Source organism: Galeopterus variegatus, unplaced genomic scaffold (assembly GCF_000696425.1).
Source record: "Galeopterus variegatus unplaced genomic scaffold, G_variegatus-3.0.2 Scaffold87, whole genome shotgun sequence".
Classification (NCBI taxonomy): Eukaryota; Metazoa; Chordata; class Mammalia; order Dermoptera; family Cynocephalidae; genus Galeopterus; species Galeopterus variegatus.
In genome coordinates this window covers 896,829-904,171 of record NW_007726198.1, presented here as the reverse complement: position 1 = coordinate 904,171, position 7,343 = coordinate 896,829, and positions in this window count along the sequence as shown.

Here is a 7,343-nt window from a genome sequence, read left to right as displayed (position 1 = left end):
GGATCTCCCATCAGACTAACAGCAGACCTCAGAACTGAAACCCTACAGGCTGGAAGAAAATGGGATGATATATTCAAAATACTAAGTGAAAAAAAATACTATACAAGAATTCTATACCCAGCAAATCTATCTTCAGAAATGAGGGAGAAATAGTGCATTTCCCAGATAAACAAAAACTGTAGGAGTTCAACACCACACCACACAACCTGACCTGCAAGAAATTCCCAATGGAGTCCTGCATCTGGAACCTGAAAAATGATAATCATTATAATGAATACACAAGAAAGAGCAAAACCCACTGTTAAAAATGCAAATAAGAAAGAGAAAAACAAAATCATACCACCTCAAAAGACCAACAAACATTGAAGATGAATAATAAAAGGGTAAGAAAGAAGCAAAAAATATTTAAAACATCTAAATAAAAAGGAATAGAATGTCAGGAGTAAAGCAATACCTGTCAGTAACAACCTTAAATGTAAATGGATTAAACTTTCCATTCAAAAGACACAGACTGACTAATTACATTAAAAAGCTAGATTCAACTATATGCTGTCTTCAAGAGACTCAGCTCACCTGTAAGGATACACACAGATTAAAAGTGAAAGGATAGGGGCCGGCCCATGAAAGGATAGAGCGCGAGGGTTCGGATCCCACATACAGACCGGCCACTCACTGGCTGAGCAAGGTGCGGGCGCAACACCGAGGGTTGCAATCCCGTTGCCGGTCCCGGTCCGGTACGGGCGTGACACTGATGGTTGCAATCCATTGCTGGTCACGAAAAAAGACAAAAAGGAAAAAAAAAAAAAGTGAAAGGATAAAAAAAAGACATGCAAATGGAAACAAAAATGAGCCAGAGTAGCTATTCTTATATCAGATAAAATAGACTTTAAACCTAAAACCATGAAAAGAGACAAAGAAGGCCACTATATAATTATAAAGGGATCTAACCAGCCAGAAGACATAACTATCATAAATATGTATACATCCAATAGTAGAACACCCAGATATATAAAGCAAACACTACTAGGCCTAAATAAAGAGATAGACCCCAAAACAATAATTGTTGGGGACTGGAGCACCCCTCTTTCAGTATTGGACAAATCATCTAGGCAACAAATCAACAGAGAAACGAAGAATTTAACCTACACCTTAGACCAACAGGACCTGTCAGATAACGACAGAACATTTTGTCCAACAACTACAGAATATACATTCTTCTCTTCAGCACATGGAACATTCTCTAATATAGACCATATATTGTTACAAATCAAGTCTCAACAAATTTTTAAAAACTGAAATAATTTCAACTCTGTTTTCAGAGTACAGTGAATTAAAATTAAAAATCAATGGCAAGTGAAACTTTGGAAACCATATAAATACCTGGAAATTAAACAATGTGTTCCTGAATAACCTACTGGTCTAAGAAGAAATTAAACAGGATATCAAAAAATTTCTTGAAACTAATGATACATCACACCAAAACCTATGGGACACTGCAAAAGCAGTATTAAGAGGGAAGTTTATTGCAATAAACAATTACAGCAAAAGAATAGAAAGACTTCAAATAAATGATCTAAAGGTACACTTTAGAGAACTAGAAAAACAAAAACAATCCAATCCTAAGAGTAGTAGACAGAAAGAAATAATTAAGATCAGAGCAGAAATAAAAGAAATAAAGACCCAGAAAATGATACAAAAGATCAATGAAACAAAAAGTTGTTTTCTTACAAAGATAAATAAAATAGACAAACCATTAGCTAGGATAACAAAGAAAAGAAGAGAGAATACCCAAATAACAAAAAACAGGAAATGAAAAAAGAGGCATTACAAACAATACCAAAGAAATACAAAGAATCATTAGACACTATTATAAACAACTATATGCTAACAAATTTGAAAACCTGAAAGAAATGGATAAATTTCTGGACACATACAAACTACCAAGACTGAACCAAGAAATAGAAAGCCTGAACAGACCAATAATGAGCAATAAGATTAAAGCAGTAATCAGCAGACTTTCAACAAAAAAAAGCCCAGGACCTGATGGCTTCACTGCTGAATTCTACCAAATCTTTAAAGAAGAATTAATTCCAATTATTTTCAAACTATTCCAAAAAAATTGAAATGCAGGCCATACTCCCAAACTTATTCTACGAGGCCAGCATCACCGTAATACCAAAACCAGACAAAAATTCAACAAAAAAAGGAAATGACAAGCCAATATCCTTGATAAACATAGACAGAAAAATTCTCAACAAAATATTAGCAAACAAAATAAAGCAACACACTGAAAAAATTATATGTCATGATCAAGTATTCGTTTGTTTTTAAGAGTGGCTTATTTAGTTCCAAGGAAGAGGCACACTCAAGTTGATTCAGGTAAAGAGAAGCTTAGTGTAATGGACTGGCAGAGCAAAAACACTTACAGAATCTCATGTATATCCAAAAATTCCATAAAGAGGATCTGGTTGTAAAGGCTTTTTAGGAGACCTCTAAAACAGGAATTTGGTTAAAAATAATGATTCAGTATCAAAATTGCTTAGAGCTCATTCTAGGCTTCAGCACTCATTAGGAGAGTGATTTTTGGAAAATTACATAAGGCTTCAGGGTTATTTTCTTTTTTTTAATGGGAATAATAATATGTAACTACCTTGTAGAGATGTTGTGAAAATTAGACAAGACCCTGTTGTTACATGTTTTTCATGGTAGATTTATTATTTGGTAAATGCTATTTATCATTATTAAAATGATGTATGTTCGCTTTTTTTCAGCCCCACTACAGAGTGCCAAAATCTTTCTGTACTTCTAGATTTAATCCCAAGAGAGGATTTATTCATTTACAAGTATTATGTCTACATGAGTGCAGCTCTTTCCATCATGATATGTCATCACTTGCTGGCCAGCCTATAGATGACTCACTGTTAGGTGCAGTTAGCTGCAGTTAATTAACAGACCAGAGTCACCTGGTATAAAAATTGGCTATCTAGGCAACAGGGACTTCAGATGGCAAGATTTCCATAAGAAGAAGATACGGACGTAGCAGGCAATGTTGATGGCATTATATCTAATGTAATTGCTTTTCAGTTATGAAAATTTATAACATAATTTTCCAACATTAAAAACAACAATAAAGAATGAGATATCTCAACAACAAAGAGGTAAAAAAGCACATGACCTTTTGGGAGAGCACCGAATAGGATGAAAGAGCTGTATGAAACAGAGAAATTTTGCTCTTGTTGTTGTTTTTATAAAGGGGTAGTGAAGCCTGAGAATATATTGCAAAGCACTTTGATTGCCAAACCAAAGTATTCGAATAAAACCTTCCCACTAATGATGCAATTCAATTCTAATTGCTCACGAATAATTTTCTGTCTGTATTATAATTGTTATTCACCAGCAATTGAAAAACTGATACTGAATTGTGTAGTAGCCAAAATTATCAAAGGCCTTTTTTTTTTTTTTTTGGTACACCAGTTAAGTGTTTCCATTCTTTCTTTACTTTCATAAGAATGTAGAATTTGAACAGATTCTCACCCTCTGTTTGTATTTCGTACAACATTTCTGTATCTCACTTTTCATGAATACACTACTTGCTGTCCACGGGTAGTCTGAATTATGTTGAAAATTGAGTAAAATTGGTTAAATTGGTGGGTGTTTAAAGAAAATAGCCAAAGAAATTGAAAACAACCAGAGCTGGAAAACAATAATGTAAATTTATGTTTCTAGTTTTAACCTCATAAATATAAGTAGTAGGTCATGTTATTCCAGAAAAAAATGGAAATTATTATTGTCTGAATAAAACATTCAAATCAGGAGGGAAAGCAAAGAAACCTTCTATTTCAAATATCTCTCAAAATAGGAGTAGAGAAAGCTCCCTTTCCAGTCCGTTCAGAATGCAAGCATTACAGGATGCAAAATATATTGCAGAAGATGGTACTTCTGGTAAATCCCAGATAGTCACTATTATGCAATTTCAAACATTTTCTTTTCTCTTTCTTTTTTCCCTCTGGTAAAAAGTATAGATGAAGAAAAAATAATATTTCACAAATACAGCATGTTTAGATCTGGATCCATAATAAATATATATTGTGCTTGTTTACAAAATCCACTGGCAATTTTTAGAATAAGGTTAATAGATTGGAGCATCAAGTATCTCTAAAAATTGTTATCTATGACAAACACAATATAGAGGCATTAGCATCTCCAGATCATTGAATAAAAAGATTTGTAACCTATTTTTTATTTCAGAATTCTGGTGGTCTTTTATGTTTTATTATTTAAATAAATATATATATATTATAATAGATTTTGAATTAGTCTGCATTTGCCAAACATTTCCACAGTAGTTCAGGAGCAAAAGTCTTTCAATTAAAAAACCATCTGTAGAACTGAATCCCAGAAAGTTAAAATAATGAGTTGTTTTCCTCTTACAGATAAAGTAACTTTTTTACAACCAGAGTGATTACTAAGACATCATCATTCCATCAATTAGGATTTTAGTAACCTCAATTTTTGCCTAATTGCTCTTATTTTTTCTCATTAAAAGCACTTTTATAGAATGATGTATTTCTTGTTGTAATCAAAAAGGTGAGGTGACATCAAATTCATTTCTGTTATTTCATTAAATTGGGTTAACAAGGTAAATATTTCACATTAGGACAAAGGTACATAATCTAGTACTTGTCAATGTCATTCTTAATAATTTAATCTCTTATCTCTGTTTTATGAATTATGTTTCCTTTGAACTATTTCTGTAGTTTTTCTTTTAATTTTACTTTTATGTTTAATTGATATGGCTCCATTCAGCCATTATTAGAAGTCTCCCCAATGCTGTTCACTTCTTATAATTGTTTCATTATTCAAACAAGTTGAAATTCAAAAAGCTGTTCTTTAGTGTCTCTTCTAATTAGTCCAGTCTATTCACCCTTGCCCCTTGGTCTGCTGCTATTGGCTTTTTGCTCTAACTCTGTTTACTCATGTCAAAAACAGCCTGTTTCAATTTACCTCTGTTTTTCTTTTTACTTAGCTATTGCCACAATTTAAAAAGTGACATTTTCTTTCTGATAATGAAAATAAATGAACGAACCAGTAAGTAGGATGAAATGTAAGAGTATATGCTTCTAATAAAGGATTTCTGTGAATAAGAAAATGAAAAATAAAAGAGGGAGTTTTCTACTACTACATACTACATATGAGGGTACTTCAAAAGTTCTTGGAAAAATTGAGTTAGAAGATAATATTAGTCTTTCCATGAAATTCTTGAAAACCTTTGTATTTTTTAAGCAACATATGCCTTCCTAAATGAGAGATTTGTGCTGATGAGCTTACTTTAAAGAGTACTAACAGGATAATACACTGATAAATTTTTCCATGATAAATTTGTATCAGGTTGAGCTACTGAACCTACAAAAATGAACTTACAATTAGTTCTCAATCTGACAACAAAAAATGCTTTCATTTTGTTTAAAACAACAACAGAAATAATTGAGCCAACAAAGTGGGTTGACAGCTGCTTAATACAACCAGATCTGTTACTTTAGAGTCAAACTACAAAAAAAAAAAAAAAAAAAAAAGGGTCTGAATATGTATGTAAATTTGGCCTTTCATACAGATTTTTAAAGGATATAAATTTCAAAGACATTACTACTATACAGTGATTTCTAATCATCCTCACATTTTTCAAGATATTTACACATATACACGTGTACATAGTACTTTGGACAAAGATTCCCAGTGCCAGAATTGCACTAAGTCTGGATGAGAAAGATTTTTGTCCCAAAGAGCAAGAGATTGAGTCTGAGTAAAAAGTTCTTAATTTCTGCAACCTCAAGTTTCTGAAGGGGTGGAAACATTTTTAGTTTTCCAGTCAGTCACTTCTTTCATATGATGATTCTCTTCCATTTGTATTACCCTAGTAAATCAATATAGAACTCATAGAATTTTTTAAATGTAAATATTAATTCAATATTAACCTACCCAGCAAATTATAAGTATACCATTTGAAATAATAAAAATCAGAATCAAGTGTACATACATTTAGATGTATGAGTGCTGACATTTGTTAACTCTGAAAATGCTACTGAGCAATAATTTTTTTTATGAACGAACACCTTGTGATTTCTGTGAAAGGACTGACATTTCTCATTTTTACTAATTCATAGAGCTCCTAAACAAGCAAAGTTAGTGCTGATTTATTACAATACTGTAATTGAGGTTATGCTTTTTGTTAAAGAATTAGACGTTATTGTTAGTTATTGTAGTGTTTGTGTGATGTCAGTATTAAAAGTGTCGAGGACGAATTCATATGGCTATCAGTCTAGAGATCTGTTGATCTACAAATGGTGATCTTACCAGTAGCTGTCGAGTTCAACAAAATTGAATTGAACGCTCCCTACATGCTCTTATATTCCTGACAGTGACATATGTAAAAATCAAAATGTATTTATATGCACAAAAGAAATGTTAAGAGAATACAATACTCACAATTGCTGTAAAAGATTGAATATTACTTGGTTTCTACAATTACCTTTATTTCTTTCTCTCTATGTAATATATATATTCTTTCCTATTGAAAAGTTTCATAAACATACCCTATATTCAAAATACACTCTAACTATACTACTACCCTTCATAACAAAACTCCTAAAAATAATTATTTTCTCTTTTTCTCCTTTAAATCACTGCTCATTGTCTCCTTAACCAGGTCTTCACCCACACCATTCCAATGACACTGATCTTTTCAAGATTACCAGTATGTACATTTTTCAAAACCAGTGGTGAATCCTTTTTTATCTTCTCGCTTCTCCTTTCAATAGTTGATACAACTGAAAGTTCTCTCATTCTAGAAACATTTTTGTTTTCTAGGCTTCTGCAACATTTTGTTTTCCTCCTGCACCATCACCTCTTTAAATATTAAATGTAAATAAACCTTCTTTAGTTTTCTTCTGTTTTCAATGTATAGTTTTCTCTAAATAAGTTTATTTAATATCATAGCCTTAACATTAATATTCAGTCACTGACTGAACATTTAAACCTGGATATCAAATAGTAATTTCCAATCTAAAAAAAACTATATTTTAAAACTGTTCCTCACTTAATCTGCTCCCTCCAAGGTTTCCGCATTTTTATAAATGGTACCATTCATCACCTATTTGTTCCACCTTTGATTCCTCCCTTTCCTCATATTCAAGTCCAATCTATCAATGTATTCTATAGACTCCACTTCTAAGAAACTATCAAATCCAAACATTTTTTCTACTACTACTACTACTGCTGCTGCTGCTACCACCACCACTACCTATTTAAAACCACCCTTATACCTGGTCGGGATTACTGGAAAAAAA